At 46.1% G+C, this 17,584-nt stretch overlaps 1 pseudogene; it reads right to left on the bottom strand.

The window, feature by feature from the left end:
• The window catches only part of LOC135323036 (trafficking protein particle complex subunit 9-like), a 60,786-nt pseudogene extending 43,647 nt beyond the window's left edge, over positions 1–17,139 (bottom strand).
• Between the last annotated feature and the right edge of the window lie 445 nt (positions 17,140–17,584).

The raw sequence follows: 17,584 nt of genomic DNA, 5'->3' as shown, positions 1-17,584 counted from the left end.
AAAAGCTTATGTAGCACATACTGCACTTTGTTTCGGGGTAAGGGAGGGGTATTCAGTATTTAATCTGATATTGCTAATACTCCTGAATATAAACAAAAGTCATAGGTTCATGGAAACTCAGGAGAGGAAAGAATCCAGTCCAGCCACTTCATTTTACAGGAGGGGAAACTGAGACATGGGATCTGTCCTCCTGCAGTCGGCAGCAAAGCTCTCCTAGGCCTCATGTCTTGCACTGTAGAATAAACCAACAGATCTGTACTAGGCCTATATTCATAAAAGTCACGTTTGTATTTTTCCAACAGTAGGTTATCTAAGTATCTTGCAATATAATTCTCAAAGAGACAGGATATCATACAAGTTTGATGAAATACAAAAAACATTTATTTACATAATAAAACAGCATGAGATTTATTCTCTCTATTAAAAAAGTGACATGTTAAATCAATGTTTTGATATTTTAAAACTGTTAAGAGTGCAGGAAAAAAAATCAAAATTTTGTTTAATCACAAAAGAGAGAAGCTTATTCCCTGAAAATGATCAATGTGGATTTTACTAAACTTAATGAATCTGGTCAGAATCCCACGAATTTAAAAGTCTGAGTGGATGGTTACACGGCAACATGAATTCTGAGTTGTAACAATACATATTCTGTGTAAATAATCTTCAAGGTCGTCTGATTAAGGCAATTTAACTAGTCCCTGTCTCACTAGAATGATACAGATTTCATTAAAACTTCATACTACACTAAAAAAAAAATGAATCCTTGTTACTTTAAACCATATTCAAATATATCATATATATACACATTGAATATGCATCAGAAATAAGCGACACTCTTTAGTATTCAGAGTTGATCCTTCTAAAATATCTGTCATTCTGTCAGCACATTTTTATTAAGCACATCTTGGGTTCTTTGTATACAAGGCCTCTAACTCTCACAGTCAGACAAGTTAAACGATATTACTCAAATTTCACAAATGAGGAAATGTACTTAAGCCATGAAAACAACTTACATATTCACCATCAGGAAAGAAAAGAGTAAAGATTTTACTTATAATATTCATTGACAATATTTTCTTCCATATTAAGACTACATAAAACCAATTCAGTCTTTTTAAGTATTTCTGTCAATAAGAGCCACTAGAGAAAAACAAGTAACATCATTAGCAGTGGTTGGACTTTCAAAGCCCACTTCTCTTTGGCACTATCATTATTTTTAATGTTTTGTTTTTAGTGCTAACAGAGCACTAAAATTAAAAAAAATAACTTTTTAAGTAATTACCTGAGAATTAAACATTTGTGAAAATGTACAATTTTAATTTATGCCACTCTGTCTCACATTCTCACTGGTGTCTCCCCTTTGAAGGTGTCATCAGGCTGAGATCACTAAAATTGGCCATTTATGGAGTCAAAGGAGTTCGGGTAACCACTCAACGGGAGGCTGATTAGAGGAGCAATTAAGAATGCATCCTGTGCAGCCTGGGTTCCAGCACGGAGCTAGCCACCGCCAGCTGCGTGTGATTTGGGACAAGCTGCCCCATCTCTCAATCCCTCAGCTGCAAAAAAGGAGACACTGATACCTACCCTCAAACACCTGCTATGAAGTAAAACATGAGGAAAGCATTTTAGTCTTAGGTAGGTGTCCAATCAGAGCGAGTTTGGTCATTATGATGATGAGGATGGCTGTTAATAAATTAAGCTAGACCAAAAAGGAGAAATCACCTTAAAGGAGAAACATTTTAAATCAATGAGCATTTCCTTTTGGATGGATTGCAGAATATTCTATTGATGTTTTTTAATAAACCAAGTTTTGTCCATTAATTATAGATTTACAGGTTCATGGACAAGTCTCCAGAAAAAGAATTAGAGGCCTCTAACCTCTGAATACTAAGAAAGTAAATTTAAAAAAAAAATTATGGGGGAGATTATACCTCATTTGGGAGAGTATGTGCTTAGCATGCATGAGGCCCTCAGTTCAGTCCCCATTAACTCCATTTAAAAACTTTGTTTTTTTAAGAAATGGAGAATTAAAGCAAAAAGATGGAGGAATACAGAATTTTTTAGAGACTCATCTCAGATTTAAGATGGGGAAAAAACATCCATTTCTCAGAAAAAATCTTGAGAACTATGTAAACTGGATCTGAGATGTCTAGTCTTCTAACATTATTCATGAATTCATATTACCAAGTCTTAAAACTACCTGATAACCCACAGAGGTGATACTGATCGTAACACCTGCCAACACGGATCGAGCTCCCGCTAGGACTGCTCTGTTCTGACATGTCTGCTGCTGAGGCCTCACCAGGCTGAGAGCACTAAATTCGGTCATTTATGAGCATCTCGTGTAAGTTCTCCATTTGTGCTTCTCACTCTCCCCTCACCAGCCCCTCTGAGGGAAGCATTGTTATCATCTTCCCCACCCGCAGATAAGGCCACTGAGGCACAGAGACTAAACCCGTTCCAGGTCACATTGGCATTAAAGGACGTCTGTATTTCTGCTGTTTTGCTTTTGACAAAGGAATCTGAGATATCAATTGAAGGGAGACTGTTAAATAGTCAAGTCTGTCAGGTCTTCACCTCAAAGAGCAGATACTATAAATTCCTGATGTAGGATGAGGCTGCCGCCACAAACCGACTCAGCTTGAAATTAATATCCAAGATGAAGCAGCGGATACACGTAAATATTCACGATTGTCAACTCCGCTCACGGGTCAGGGCCCTTCAATGCCTGAACGGGGGTGAAATCCCCACCCGTGTCAGGGAGGGAAGCGAGGCTCTTCCAGGACTCACCCAGGCTTCACGGGCTGTTTCCCTCCACAGGCTGTCCTCAAAGATTAAAAAGCTCTCAAGATTTTTACACCATGCGAAACCAAAAGACATTTCTGCAGATGGAGCACTTTCTCCGGCTTAAACCTTTTTTGCCTACACTCAGCAAGGGGCAAAAAAGAAACATGACTCTACAAAGTCTCTGACCCTCACCACTCACAGGAGTAGAACGGCCACAGCAGCAGATGACTCTTCTCATTGCAGGGTGAGAACAAAATAAATCCTCCCCAACCACAGGCACTCCCAGAGACAGCGCTTATCAGTCTTCTGCACACTCATGGTTGTGCAGCCCTCACCACCATTTCCAGAACACTTCATCACCCCAAAAGGATCCCCCTGTCAGTAGCAGTCACTCCCTAATCCCCCTCCACCCAGCCCCTTCTAACCATCACCTGCTCTCTGCCTCTGCATGTGCTTTTTCTGGGCATTTCAGATCACTGAAATCAACAATATGTGGCCGTTTGTGTCTGCTTCCTTTCACTTAACATGCTGTTATCAAGGCTTGTCAATTTTGAAGTGGTATCAGCATCTCTCTCTCTTTTTTTTTTTGAAAACGTTAAAGTTTATTAGAAGGTGGTAAGTACTATCAAAAAGAATACAGTGGAGCATAAGGGGTTGGGTTTCAAAGGGAAAAGGGCGGGTTGAACAGTCAGGGAGGACTTCCCAGAACAGGTGGCATTTTTCATTTTCCTCTTTATTTGTTTTTTCTTTTTTTATTCACTGTTACATGTGAATAATATTCCACTACATGGAGATACTACATTCTGTTCATCCATTCAGCAGCTATGTATGGACGAAGTCCAGTAGAATGAGTGTAAGAAGTGACTAGCATGGATGGCATTTAAGCAAAGGGCAAGATGTGCTTTCAAAAAACAAGCCAACAAACAGAGGCACAAGGAAATTCAGTGCGTTTCTGAGCAAAGTGCATGCTTGCTTCGGCAGGACTACCGTGCAGGGCTGGGGCGGATATTGGCAAGAATCACGGTGAGGGAGTCACCTGAGAAGACTCCCCACTGCAAGCAGCTCAGCCAATTCTCCCTCATCCTGTATTGTTAGAGCCATGTTTCTAGGTTACTCTTATTTCAAGTAATAGCACTTTAACTGCACATCTGATCATCTGCATCAGACCACATTACCTCCAAGCCACAGAAAATCATTCACTGACCGGAGCAGCTCCAGGACATAATGGTGATGGATCAGGGAGTCCAGCAGCATTCCAGCCTGCATGCACAGACCCCGCATGTGCCCTGGTGATGTCCGGAAAATAAAATGCATGGAAATATTTCACTGCTGGTACACGACATCTGCCCTCAAATTGCCCCAAAATCATGCTGGCAAAGCACTACTCAACCCTTTCACTACAAAAAAAAAAAAAAAAAAAGCTAAGAAGGCAAATTTAGGCCCTTCCATTAAAAACCAGCAACCATCACTGCCAGTATCTGAGCTGGAATGCTCCTGACTTCAAAAACCACTGCGCAGTTAATTTTCAAACGTGAAAGTCATATATGTATTCCACATAGATGATATTACAGTAGGATTTTTCTTTTCAAAATTTCCAGTTGCAACATTAGCACAAGAAAGTTTATGTTTCAGCTTTAAAAAAATCAATTATCTTCCACTTTCTTAATTTTGAACCTATTATTATTTTATAAATGGAACTATGCTGCGTATTATAAACCAACTGTTTGATTTCTGCAAATAAGACCTTTATGACCTCACTATTTCAGAGCAAACTTTAATGATGTTTTGAGAGGTGGGGCCTGGGGCACTCACTAACAGCTCTTTAAATACTGACAAGTATGTGCTCTTAAGTAATGCAAAGGCTCTAACTCCATGTTAGCTCAGAAAGCAAAGAAACTACACCAAAGACTTACTTTAACATTTTTATATATTCCTATTTTTTTGAATATTAAAGTTCTTAAAAGATATGATTTTTTCTGAGAAAGACAACAGCTGTATTAAATTTCCTCTCACCAAGAAAGCAATGTTTATCAAGAATAAAAACCCCTATAGAAATCGAAATGATGGGACGTTTCTAGCTAAGCGAACATGCAGATCTGAACACAAACCTAAATCCTATCAGATCTCACTCGAACGAGCTCAACAAAGTCCTGGGCTACCCTGGAACTTAGCTTTTCTTTTCCAAAAGTTGGCTGAGCTAAGATCATCACACAAGGCAGGGAAGGAGAGAAGAGGAAAGTCCACCTGGTGGCCTCCATCTGTTTTCTTCCAGCCAAAAGTCGCCTCTAGGGTCGCCCCGCTAACAAGCCCTCCCCATAAGGAAATCCGGCATCCACACTGCCCCTGCCGTTCCCAAGCAGTCCCGACGCCCCTCTTCCGGCCTGTGAATGGTCTTCTAGTGTCCCCCCCGTTGGTGGCACCCTTCCCCTATTCCCCGCTACACACACACACACACACAGCCACGGCAGTATTTCCAAGTCACAAATTTGATTACATCACCCCCACTTCTAACCCTTCAGAGGCTCCCTGGTGGAATTCTAGCCCCACCCCAGACACTGCTCACCCAGCCTCACCTCAGTACACAGGTCCCCAGTGACCTCAAGGGCCCCCTGACTTGCTCCTACTTCCCACTTGTCTCCAGGCTCATTTTGACTGTTTCCCAAGGAAGCCTTCCCTCCCTCCAACCTCCACAATTTGTTCCTCTATTCCTAGAATATTCTAGGCTAAGTCAACTTCTGACAATGCTAAGCTCACAAGAAGCAAATACATTTTGCTTACTAATGTGGCTCCACCCTCTCTCCCCTAGACACACAGAAGTGCGCGTGTTATGAATAAATGAATGACGGGGTGGGTCTCAAAGGGACAGACATACCTGCTCTCGCCCGTCCCGACCCTTCTGTATTTAGAATATCAGAAGCAAAACCAGAATTACCTTTCCTGAGGGTCACTTTCTGATGACACCCTTCACTGCCTACTGTGTCAGTTCTAGTAAAACCCAAGCTCTTCCAAAGCCCTCCATCCCGGACTCTCTCCAGTGTCCTCACCAGCAGGGGCACCTTCCACCCTGGGCCACACAGGGCACTCTCCCCGTTTCCCCATCCAAAAGCCTCCAGGCCTCTGCCCGGGCTGCACCTGCCACCTGAGCCACACTCTTGATTACTTCTCCTGGCTGACTCTTACTCTGTCATCACAAATGAATGTAGAGTCCATTTCTTCCAGGAAGTCCTCTCTGATAATGTCCTTTAGGTCTTGGCTGGGCTCCATCTATAGCAGCAGTACATGGTGACCAACTGGATTTTTGCCCCCTCCTTTGAGACCACCTCTTGGGGGCCACGTGGGAAGGAGTGAGAGATTACAAGAGGGGTGGGGGAATCAAAAAGCAAAAATCACAGCCCAAGTCCCAAATTCAAGGATACTTTCTCAGGAAAAAGTATAAACTATTTCACACGTGTACAATTTGGCTACTATTTTTGTGGCTTGTGGACAGCAAGAACTTGGTGTTCTAGTCCAAAACCCAAGTTACATGCAAAGAAATGTATATATTCATATCCAAAGGAAACCAGAGGTGCTCAACAACAGTTTGCAGTTAGAATTGAAAGGAACTTTGATAAAGGCAATCTCTCTCTCTGTCTTCCTTCTTTTCTGGCATCATATAATTTTAGAAGTATTTGCGTGACTAAGAGATGGCTACAGCCCGTGATTCTGCACTGGAGTGTTTGGGGCTGAGGAAGCCCAGATTACATTCACTGTGTAAATGCAATCACACCAACACAAAGACAGGCGCCCTGATGGTGGAGCTGATGTTCCAAAGCAGGCAACCTTATTCTGAAAGAGAACTCTAAATAGAAAGTAAGAAATGCAATGTTCTGTACTCAATTTCATTTGCTATATGGGCCATTAACTGATAGTATATCTTGACTAATGAAACCCAAAAATAAATTGTCAACGTCGATTTTCTTCATCTGACCGTTTTAAGCTAACTTTGGATATTAAACCCTCACTCCATATGGAAAGCTCAGGCCTACGCTGCAGCACAGTTACATCCCGTGGAAGAAAGCCGATCAAGGGAGAACTGGAGAGTTGCCCTTCAGAAGCTGCTAAGTCTGGTTTTGCACCTGTACGTCATTTGCAACCACGTCATCGAGAAAGGAGTAAGACCTAACATCTGTGGGGCTAAAAGCACTGTGTTGCTTCAGAAAAATCAAAGAATGCTGAGCTTTGTGAAACAGTCCTGAGGCACTTAAATCGTACTTTTTCTGAAAGGCTCCAAAACTGACCCACTTCACCATTCCAGGTACAACAGGGAGGTACCGGAATTAGTAGAGAAAACATGCCCTTGAAGTCTGACAAGGCCCTGCTTGAATCCTGCTACAGCATTTACTAGCCGCTAAACGGACCAATTCCTTAACCCCTCTGAGAAGGCTTCCCAATCTGCAAATGGGGGCTGCCACTGCCCACCTGGGAGGCATGGATGTGAATGCAACACGCAAGTAGGGAGGCCGACTGGTACCTGACACGGGGCCTGGCTAGTTTCCCTCCACTGCCCTTCTCCCCCTTTAAACTTGCACTGTTCCCCCGGTAAGGATCAAGACCACGGAACAGACTGCCCGATTCTTCTGTGTATCCCTGGATACATGACTTACCCTTAGGAGGCCAGAAAAACTGCCTCCTCCCCAGTCACTATCAATGTACTTAAGATTCTGGGTATTTTTAACTCTATTTTCCAGGGAGACTATTCCAGAACTTTCCAAGCACCATTCTCCAGGTTGGCTCCCCTCCCAGCACCCACCCCTTCTCACCTCAGATACTCTGTATGATTGCCTTCTGTTCATGGGAAAGCGAGTCCGGTAGGGTGGGGACTCCCTCGGCCTCCCTCCCTCCCTCCCAGGTGAGTGTGACTACCTTCTCCCCACTCCCCACTCTAACTCCAGCTTCTGAGGAGTCTACACTCCAGGACCCTACAGACTCTGCATCTTCCCAAGACACACACGTGGCCACGACCCTCCCTTCAGATTTCTTCCTGGCTGGCCCTGCACAACCCCGGCCCCTTAAGGATAAATGGCATTAGACTGAAAATCGCAAATGCCGCTGACTGACACAACAAAGCTGCATGGTCTGGGCTTTCCTCCAACCCAGGCACAGCCCTGCCCCCCTCAGCCTCAGTCTGCAGCTCTCGAGATGATCTAATTCACATGCAAGGCTGTGAACACCAGCTACGAATGAGGACTCCCAACGTGTATCTCTAGTCCGGCTCCTTCAACTCAGCCCCAGGGCCATAGACCCGAGTGCCTCTTTGAAGTCCTAACTTGGATGACAAATGGCATCTTAAAAATGCCTCATGTTCACCATTTACTCTGGAATTCGATTCCTGGCAGGTACCTCCCAGACTCCCCATTTTAGTAACAGCCCCAGCACCCACCTATGTGTTTAAGGTCACATTCAATTTCCCCTGTTCCCTCCCCCTAGCCCTGCCCTGGAATCAGTAATGTCATTTCCGTCTCTAAGCCCATCTCAAGTGTGGTTCTACAGGGACCATGGCCGTAACCCCCCAAGTTCACAGCATGGTACACTGACTAACAGTCCTCTGTAGGGTGCTCCCTGGAGGGGGAGGCATCTCCTGTCACGGGTCACCTCAGAAGGCAGTGGATTCTCACAAAGGAGGCCCAGGAGAAGGGACTCAAGGTTCTCCCGTGGTCTGAGCTTTGAAGGACCCGAGGTCTGGGGGAGCTCCTGATTAGCAGACACACTTGCCAGTGAGCAGATGAGGATGGAGGAACACAGGCAAGGCTGTTCTCACTCCAAACCCTGGGCTCTCGGGAGCCACCGGAAAGGCTTGTGTCCAGGGCACAGCCCACCCATCACAGATCCCAGCCTGCATTTGCCAACCCGGACAGCCTAGACTCCATCTGCTTGTGACACTTACTTCTGTTCTGTTCCCCACCCAGAATGTGATGGACTCATTCAGATATTCTGGCCTGTCTCAAGCGAGACAAATTCAGTGATAAATTAAGTGTCCACATTTGGACCAGAGCATGAAAGGAGAAACAATGCTTCATGGTCAGCATGATGGTGGTGGCCAAACCCTTCCACCGAGTGAGATGAATGATGGTGGGGGTGAGAATCCAAGGTCCTAGGTCGGTCAAAACATCTTCCTTCACGTTTGACTGGGGTGTTGGAGACTCACTACCGCAAACTAACGACACGGCCGTCAGTGGTGGACGTCAGCTGCAACAGACACGGGGTCAGCTATTTATGCCAACATGGGTTAAAAGTAAAGGCCGGTGCAGGGAGGCCTGCACGGCTGCTGAGGCAAACCACAGACCCGGCTCTGAATGCCCACTGGCTGAAGCAGAGAGGAAGCTACGGTCCCCTTTAGCAGTCCCTATGTCCACCAGATCCAGGTAAGCCAGCTACTTAGGAGAAGGCCATGTTGTCCTGATACTTAGAAAAACCAGCCTCGTAAAGGGAACAAAAGAGTGGCATGGATTTTAGACCCCCTTCAGCCCCTTTATGAAGGCAAAGTAAAGTAAATGGCATAGGGATGTTGAATGCAAAAAAAAGAAAAATTAAATAACAAAACGGTGACTGCTTCATCCAACAGCGTCCCCTGCAGCTGCTCACCCCCGAGCCTGCCACTTTCTCACCAGTGACCGCCGGCCTGGAAGTGCCATCACGCACGTCACACATTGACAGCTAGGAACCGCGTGCAGAGCACGTTTGTGTAAAAGCAGTAATCGAGCAAGATGCTGCAGAATTTGACTTGACAAGTTTAAATACTCCATGAAAAGAATCCCTCAACAGCCGCCTAAATCAATTCACATCTCACTTCTTCAAAACAATCAAACAAATTTAATAAGGGAGTATTTGTCACCAAATATAAGGAGGACCAAACAGGTTCCTCAAAGCAAGGATTTTAACAGGTATCAAACACCAGTGGGTGATGTGCTAACAAAGCAAATATTCCAAAAAACTAGAAAATAAAAAATGACTAGGATAATACATGGATCAAGGCAGCTGTTATGTTTTTGCTTTTTAAAGCGATGGAGACAGTACGGAGGGCAATCTGGCTATTTCCAATGCAGGGTGTGCACAGCCCACCTTTTCAGACGCAACAACATGCTCATTGGGCACTACAAGAGAAAAAGAATAAAGAAAAAGGAAAAGAGGAACAAGAAAAAATTAGAAACATACAAGAACAAAAATTATTTTGACAGCATGTACAAGAATTTATGTGAGTGTGTGAGGCCAGGGACGCGGGGACGGTGAGACCCACCCTCACCTCCTGCTCCAGGGAAGGCAGGGGCCTGAGGGGCGCGGCGCTGCCGGGGGACCACAACGTGGTCAGCGCCCCTAACCAAAACTCCAACTATATGCGTCTAGGCAGCTTTTGAGCTACAAATTGCGGTCGCATTTCAGGCTGGACAGTTTTACACACTCCCACCAAGAGTAACAGGAGAGAATTAGGCTCTGCTCCTGCACCAAAGCATTGTTGAAAAATTAATGACTGTGGAATAGTAAAAGCAACAATGGAGTAAAAGTGACTGGAGGAGAACGTGCTTGACCCGAGCTCACTGGCCGCGTTATCTCACTGACGTTCATATGCTGGCTGAGCCCTTATGGTACCAGAACAGACAGACCCACCAGGAGGGAGGTTTAATACGCTGCTGTATTTTGATGCCGGAAGCCATGCCTGGTACACGAGGTTCTGGGTAAACAATGGTGACAGTGTCAACCACTATGGGCTAAGCACACATCCAGCTACTCCGCCAAATCCCAAGGGCAGACTTCAAAAGGCAAAAACAAGCTGGCATTCTCTGGTTGGTCTGCAGACTCAGAGCCAAGCAGTTGCTGAGCAAAAATGTCACCAGTGCTTCCTATGACAAAAGAGGGGACACTGGCCATGGGGCTGGGGCAGGGCTCTAGGCTTCCACTGCTCACCAACCAGTCTGTCCAGGGGGAGAAGGTGGTCTCTGCGTATGTTGCACCGATGCACCTACCTTGACTAACGCCTGGGGGCTCAGCAGGAGGTGACAGGTGAGGTGAACACAGCCAGCCTTGGTGTAGCCCGGTGCTGGCAGCTGTGCCCTCAGCAGTGCCCAGGCTCCTAAACCTGACACCTCATCTCCAAGGAGCAGACGGGGAGTGCGAGCATGAAGACCACAGGGCCCTGTGAGGACAAGTACAGGCCACGACATGCCTTGCCCCTTCCTTAAGCCATAAAGGTATGTCCAGGAGGAACAGAAAATTCATCCAGAGCCCGCTAGGCACCTCACACATGTGGGACTCGGGTCCCCTGTGCCTATCACTCACAGGGCTGGTTTGGACATTCTTTTTATCAATTCTCTGGCATCTTCTCCTCCAACTTACCAAAAACCAGAAAGTAGAATCTGATCTTAGTTAAGTTCAAGAATCACAGAGCACCTCCTCCACAGCTGGCCCGGCAGCCGTGCCAGGTCCTCCGACCGTCACCTGTGGGACCGCCATGAGTGCTCTCCGGACTCAAGGCCCGAGGCCGTAGGCCGGGGTCACAGCTTCCCTCACTCTCCCCAGAAAAGGGGGACCACCTCTCGGCAAAGGCATCTCACCCTCTTCTGCACGAGGGACAGCACGATAGATACACGGGGAAACAGAGCAGAAGGTGGGGGGGTAGTAAGCCCAGGAGAGCTCGTCTGCACTTCCGAGACAAAGTGGGGCCGTTGACTTAATCACAGGGACAAAATGAAAATGAACTTTTCCCTGCTCTTTCCCATACTCCCTGATACGCCTTTCCCTGCATAAGGAGTTCATTCGGAGGTCCCTGGTTGTGATTCTGATGTCCTAACATGGCATGCTGGCTGTCGGGCAGGAAGAGAGGGCCTGAGCCGAACAGGTGCTGGGCCTGGGAGGCAGGAGACACTGGCTCCAGCCCCAGCTCAACCAGCGCCTCGTTCTGCCTCTTGGGATTCAGCATCTCATCTACAAGCAAAGGGATGAGACTGTCTCAAGACAGGCTGCCCAACATAAATGAAATGAGAGCCATGTAAAGAAAGTTTCCCAGTTGCCACATTTAAAACGGTAAACAAAGAAACAAACCAACAAACAAAAAACAAATACTAGAAACTGATTTTAAGAACAGATCTTACTTAACCTACTGTATGTAAAATACTATCATTTTGACATGTAATCAATATAGAAAGTAACAAGATAGTTTACATTCTTTTTACTAGACAAACCTCAGCGTCTGATGTGCATTTGACCTACAACACATCTCAGCTCAGAGCAGCCTCCTTCCCAGCTCTCCTAGCATCAGTGGCTGTGGCTACTCTATTGGACAGCAACTCCAAGGGTCCCACCAGGGGTCCTGGCTGAAAAGCGGGAGTAAGTGTCCACACTAACCCTAAAAGGATCTCTCTGAAACAAAGCCGGATTCACTTTTAAATGTCTGTAAACCGGCGGGCTACACCTCCCTCCACCCTTGGCTACAAGACAGCCTTCTACCTTGCTGATCACTTTCTGGATGTAGGGAAGCAACCCGGCACACAGCCAGGGCAGACGGGCCACAAGGTAGACTTACCTGCTATCTGTGTCCAGTCCCATGAATTCCTCCTTCTCAAACAGGACGCAGAGGAGGGGGATCTTGTCCCCAGACTTGTCGGGGGCCCCATCCAGCCACTTGGACTTGAGCAAGATGAAGAGTGACTCAGTGAAGTCCTTGATCCTCTTCTCCACCACCCTGCAGTCCTCGTAGATTGAAGGCCACATCAGTGCGCGGCTGCTCGGCTACCTCCCCATGCAGCGCAAAGACAAAGAGCTGAAAGTCATTAAGCGTGGTGCCATATAGATCCTCTGCACATGGAGCTTCTCGAAGGCCTTGGCCAAGAGGCAGTCGGTAATGGTGACAACGCCCACGACCTTGCGGTGGGTCTGGAAGCTGCTCCACCCATTCTCGGGCGCATAGTAGTGCCTGTAGTGGATACAGAGTGCCCACTGGGAGCCGCACGGGCTGATCTGGCTCACCAAGGAGATTCGCTTATAGATGCACAACAAATTCTCCTCTGAGATGATCCCCACGGGTTGGACCACCACGGGGAGAGTCTGGTGGTCCTCAGTACACTGCACATAGTCAGGGATGCTCATGGTGCAGACCCTGCCGAGAGGGGAGAGGAGACTGAGGTACATACTGTGCTGCGGGCTGCGGGCCCCTCTGGGTTGCGGTGACCTGGTGTGTACCAGCCAGAAGGCAAGGGAAGCCCAAGCAAAGCCGGGGGTACAGTTTGTCCTCAGAGTCTGCATATGGCTACCGTAGTTCGGATCACATTACCCAGCTTTTGATCTAGGCTTCCTGCCCCTGCAGAAAAGGGTCATTTCTTATTTTCTGTTTCCAAGCACCTACCCAGGCCCTGATGCAAAGCCAGTGCTCAAAACTGCTGAATAAAGAAATGACCAAAGGAACTGCTTTCCCCACCCCCCTTCAGTAGAATATAAAGAAAAGAACCACAGTGGGATCAAAAGATCTGGATTTCAACTCCAATTTTTTTGAACCCCTAAGCTGCAGAATAATGGATAAGAAAACTTGCCTTGGGGAGGAGAGTACAGTTCAGTGGTAGACCACGTGCTTAACGTGCACGAGGTCCTGGGTTCAATCTCCAGTACCTCATTTTAAAAAATGAAACAAATAAATAAACCTAATTACCCTCCTCAAAAAATATATTTTCATTCAAAATTCAAAAAACACCTTGTAATTGACACAACATTGTAAACTTGACTATACTTCAATTAAAAAAAAAATCCTTGCCTTACAAGAGTATATCTGGATTACGGAAGTTTGCAAATGTAAAATGCCTAGGGTACCACCTGCATAAAAAGGGGGGACTGTACAAATTTACTATCGCTCCTTTATGAGCTATATTTTCTTTGGGGGGGTTATAACTTCTCAGAGCTAATTTAATCAGATTAAAAAAAGAAAACATTACTTGGTTCTCAGTACTGCTGAAGAATCAGATAACCCTATGAAAGCATCTGACCCACAGAGGTTACTCAATAAACGTTTCTTGAATGAATGAATAAACAAGCAAAGTGAATGCTGCTCCCTGCCACAGACCATCATAATGGTACTGCCTGGAAATCCCAAGCCCACGTTCCACCCGACTCTACACTAACCATGTGGGTGACCTGGGCAGGCCTGTGTGCTTCTCTAAGCCCCAGTTTAATAATGAATAGAAACGAGGGCAATAACACAAACCTCAAATTGTTAGTGTGTCAGTAATGAATTGTACCCCAACTTTGCAAGATGGAACCATTAAGGAAAATTGGGCAAAGGATCCATAGGCCTTCTCCATATTATCTCTTACAACTACATGGAATCTACATTACATCTCAAAATGAAAAGTCTAATTTTTTAAAGAGGCTATTGAGGTTAAAAGAGCTCACTGTTTCAAATAAGCAACACACAGTACAAACTGGACAATGCCCAGCCCATGAGATACAGTCAGTTAACATTCCCACTGAACCCACTGGTCCCTCCAACTTCACAGCACGAGAATGGGTCCTCGTGGCCATAGGCCACTGCATCTGAAGCTAACAAAGCTAATGGTCCTCACTTCCAAGAGCCCTTTCACCACCCTAGGTCTTATTTTGTATTTGTAATATTTTTTCTTTTTATTAAATAGAAACCCCCAATTGCATAGCCTTCAGGTCACCAAAATCTGACCACAGAGATCATGATGGCAGCCCTTCTTGGTGAAACAACAAAATGAAAAGCCATTTCCACAAGGCCTCTGTGTAAATCTACTAGGGAACTTCATCCTGGACTGAGAGGAAGAGGACTGGGGAGGAGGAGGCAATCTAGGGCACAGAGACCCATGGGCCACCTGTCCCACGATGGACTTTAGACTCAACCCTCACCCTCCAGGAACTTCAAAATACACACAGACAGAGTGAAAAGGACAAGATTTTTTTTTTTAAAAGAAATCCCTGACTCCCTAGCAGGTCTTGTTTCTACCGAGACACAAATGCCTTATGCATATAATGTTTCACAAAAGCCCTAAAATATTATCACCCCAACTTGACACATTAAGAAACTGAGGGAGAGAAGTTTATCACATTGTACAAGATTAGAGAGGCCACGTCAGACACCGTATTCAAACCCAAGCCCCTGCTCCAGTGCTCACACTAGAAAGTGTGACATGCTTCACCTTTCCTGCCCTCTCCCTGCAATAAATCTCTGAAGAGTCTTTTCTGTGCCACTTTGAATCATACTCACATCAATTTTACACAAAGAGCTATGTCACTCCTTGGAGGACGTGTCAAAATCTAAAGGGTTGGGTGGGAGGAGAGATTTGCATTTTCTGTTTCTCAAAGGAAACATGGCTTTAAAAGAAACTGAAAAGCACTTATCTAGTCTAAGCGCTCATTGTGCAGAGAAGGAAACGGAGACTCAGAAGAGATGAGGAAAAGGACTTATTAACAAATATTGCCTCATTGCAGCACCAAGCCAGCCCTGGGCACTTCTGGGGGAGGATCAGGGAGGCCCAGGAGAATGAGTGTTAGAAAAAGGAAAGAGAAGAAGCATACAAGGCCCAAGGCCCTGTCTCTACACCACCATAACATGAAGTTCCACCAAATTACCCAGTATGGGTGCAGCCAATATTAAGGTGGGCTAAACAGGTTGTAGAAACCAGGAAGTCTCAACCATAGTGGAAATTCCAACATTTACTGTGCTTTTTTCCCAGTTCAAGCATCAGCTCAGTGGGCGCTCTTTACCAGGGACTACACGAGGCCTGGAGTTCTCCCAAATACAGATCTCTATTACCACGTGTGCAAACCACATAAAGACCACCAGAAGCAAAGCGCCCACAGAGAAGATGGAATTACTGAAACTGAAAGCAGCCAAAGAGCATATATTGCTAGGAAAAACGGTGCTGCTAGAAATGGACTCATGGACATAGAAAGCAAACTGTGGTTAGCAGGCAGGAAAGGGAGGATTAACAGATACACATTAATAAATATAAAATAAATGACAAGGACCTACTATATAGCACTGGGAACTATATTCAATTTCTTGTAATGAGTTGTACTAAAAACAATCTAAATCATATGTATATACATATGCATATGTTTATAACTGAATCTCTGCTGTACACTTGAAACTAACATTGTAAACTGACTACACTTTAATAAAAAGTAATTTAAAAAATAAGTAAAAATAAAAGCAACGCCGTTAAGGAAAAATAAAAGAACACTGTAATCCCCTTAGCTGTAGGTGGTGGAGAATTCTGGTTGCAAGCACCAAGTCCACTGGATCACTCCAGCACTGGCTGTCACTCTTTCTGACCATCAGAGAGTCACTTGGCTTCACTGAGGTAACTTTTCTCTTCTGTGAAATGCTACAGTTGCAACTAACTATGTATAGAATCTCATCATTCACAAGCCCAACAATTAGTGAGGACTTCCCATGGGCCAGGCTCTGGACAGATGAAAAGATAGGGTCCCAGATATATTCATGGGTAGAAGAAGTTTATGCCATAAAGACATTAATTCTTCCTGTTTTGATAGACAGATTCAATAAAATTCTGATTAGAATTCCTACCAGATTTTTCATGGAATGTAAGAAGTTAATTTATGGTCAGGAAGAGCCAAGAAATTTCTTTAGAACCACCACTGGGGAGGGGTGGATAGGTAATTCATTTCCACTGGTCTTTCTGAAGTGATGAAAACGTTCTGGAATAATAATGGTTGCACAACTGTGAATATGCTAAAAGCTGCTGAATTGTACCATTTAAATGGATGGACTTCATGGTGTGTGAACAATATCACAATAAAGCTGTTATATGAAAAAATATTTCTTGACAATTATTTTTCCCTCTATACTACTAGTCTGCCCCACAATTTAAGAAAAACTAAAAACCAAAACAAACCAAACTTTGCCAGGAGCTCTTTAGGACTGCAATATCCCTAGGTCTCCAACGCCTCTGGTGGTGCTGTTCCTGTTAACACACACTAGCTGGGCTGGGCTAGTTAGGGACTATAACTATCTTTTTAAGATCGACCGTCACACGTTTCACCCTGGGAGAGTCATAGAAGGAGGATGTCACAGCCTCATGCCTTCAGCTCATTTTTAACTGAACCAAGCCTTGCTTTCAACACTGTAATCCCTCTCACTATAAAAACACGTGACATCAACAAGCACCGCCACCATAACACCTGAAAGTGTCCAAGGTACTTACCAGGGGCAGAAACACTGAGGGAGGAGACAGAAGCTCGCTCAGCACTTACGCTCCCTTTTCCAGACTCCACCAGGAGGAGCTGGGCGTTACAGCCGGAGGCTCTCAGCCGCGGGTGCAGCGCCGACGCCTCCGAGCTGGTCCTCAGGGAGCGGGAAAGGGAGAGGAGGGCAGCCCCGGAGTCGCGGGGCAGGGAAAGCGGGGTGGGGACGCGGGCTGCAGCCCCGCTCGGAGGCCAGCCCCAGCCCCAGCCGCCCACCCCTGTCCCGGTCCGCAGACCCCGCCCACCCGGGACACAGCCCTCCCAGGGGCGGGGACGGGCCGGCGGCCGAGGAGAGGCAGCCCGGGAGGAGAGGACTCGCGGGCGGGAGAGGGGAAGGGGACGCCAGCCGCGGACTGAGGGGAGCCCGGCTGGGGCGCCGGGGCAGTTGGCGTGGGCAGAGGGGCCTGGCCCGAGCAATTCAGCAGAACACACGCTGACTCGCGTCCTCGCGGGCTGTGACACGCGGACCGCCCTCCCGCAGCCGCCTGACCCCTTTCCCGGGAGCCCCCACCTTGCACATCCACAGCCAGAGGCCCCGCCCCCGGGCAGGAGA

This window comes from Camelus dromedarius, chromosome 15 (assembly GCF_036321535.1).
Source record: "Camelus dromedarius isolate mCamDro1 chromosome 15, mCamDro1.pat, whole genome shotgun sequence".
NCBI lineage: Eukaryota > Metazoa > Chordata > Mammalia > Artiodactyla > Camelidae > Camelus > Camelus dromedarius.
Note: the sequence above shows the minus strand (reverse complement) of the source record. Positions and strands in the feature narration are given on the sequence as shown.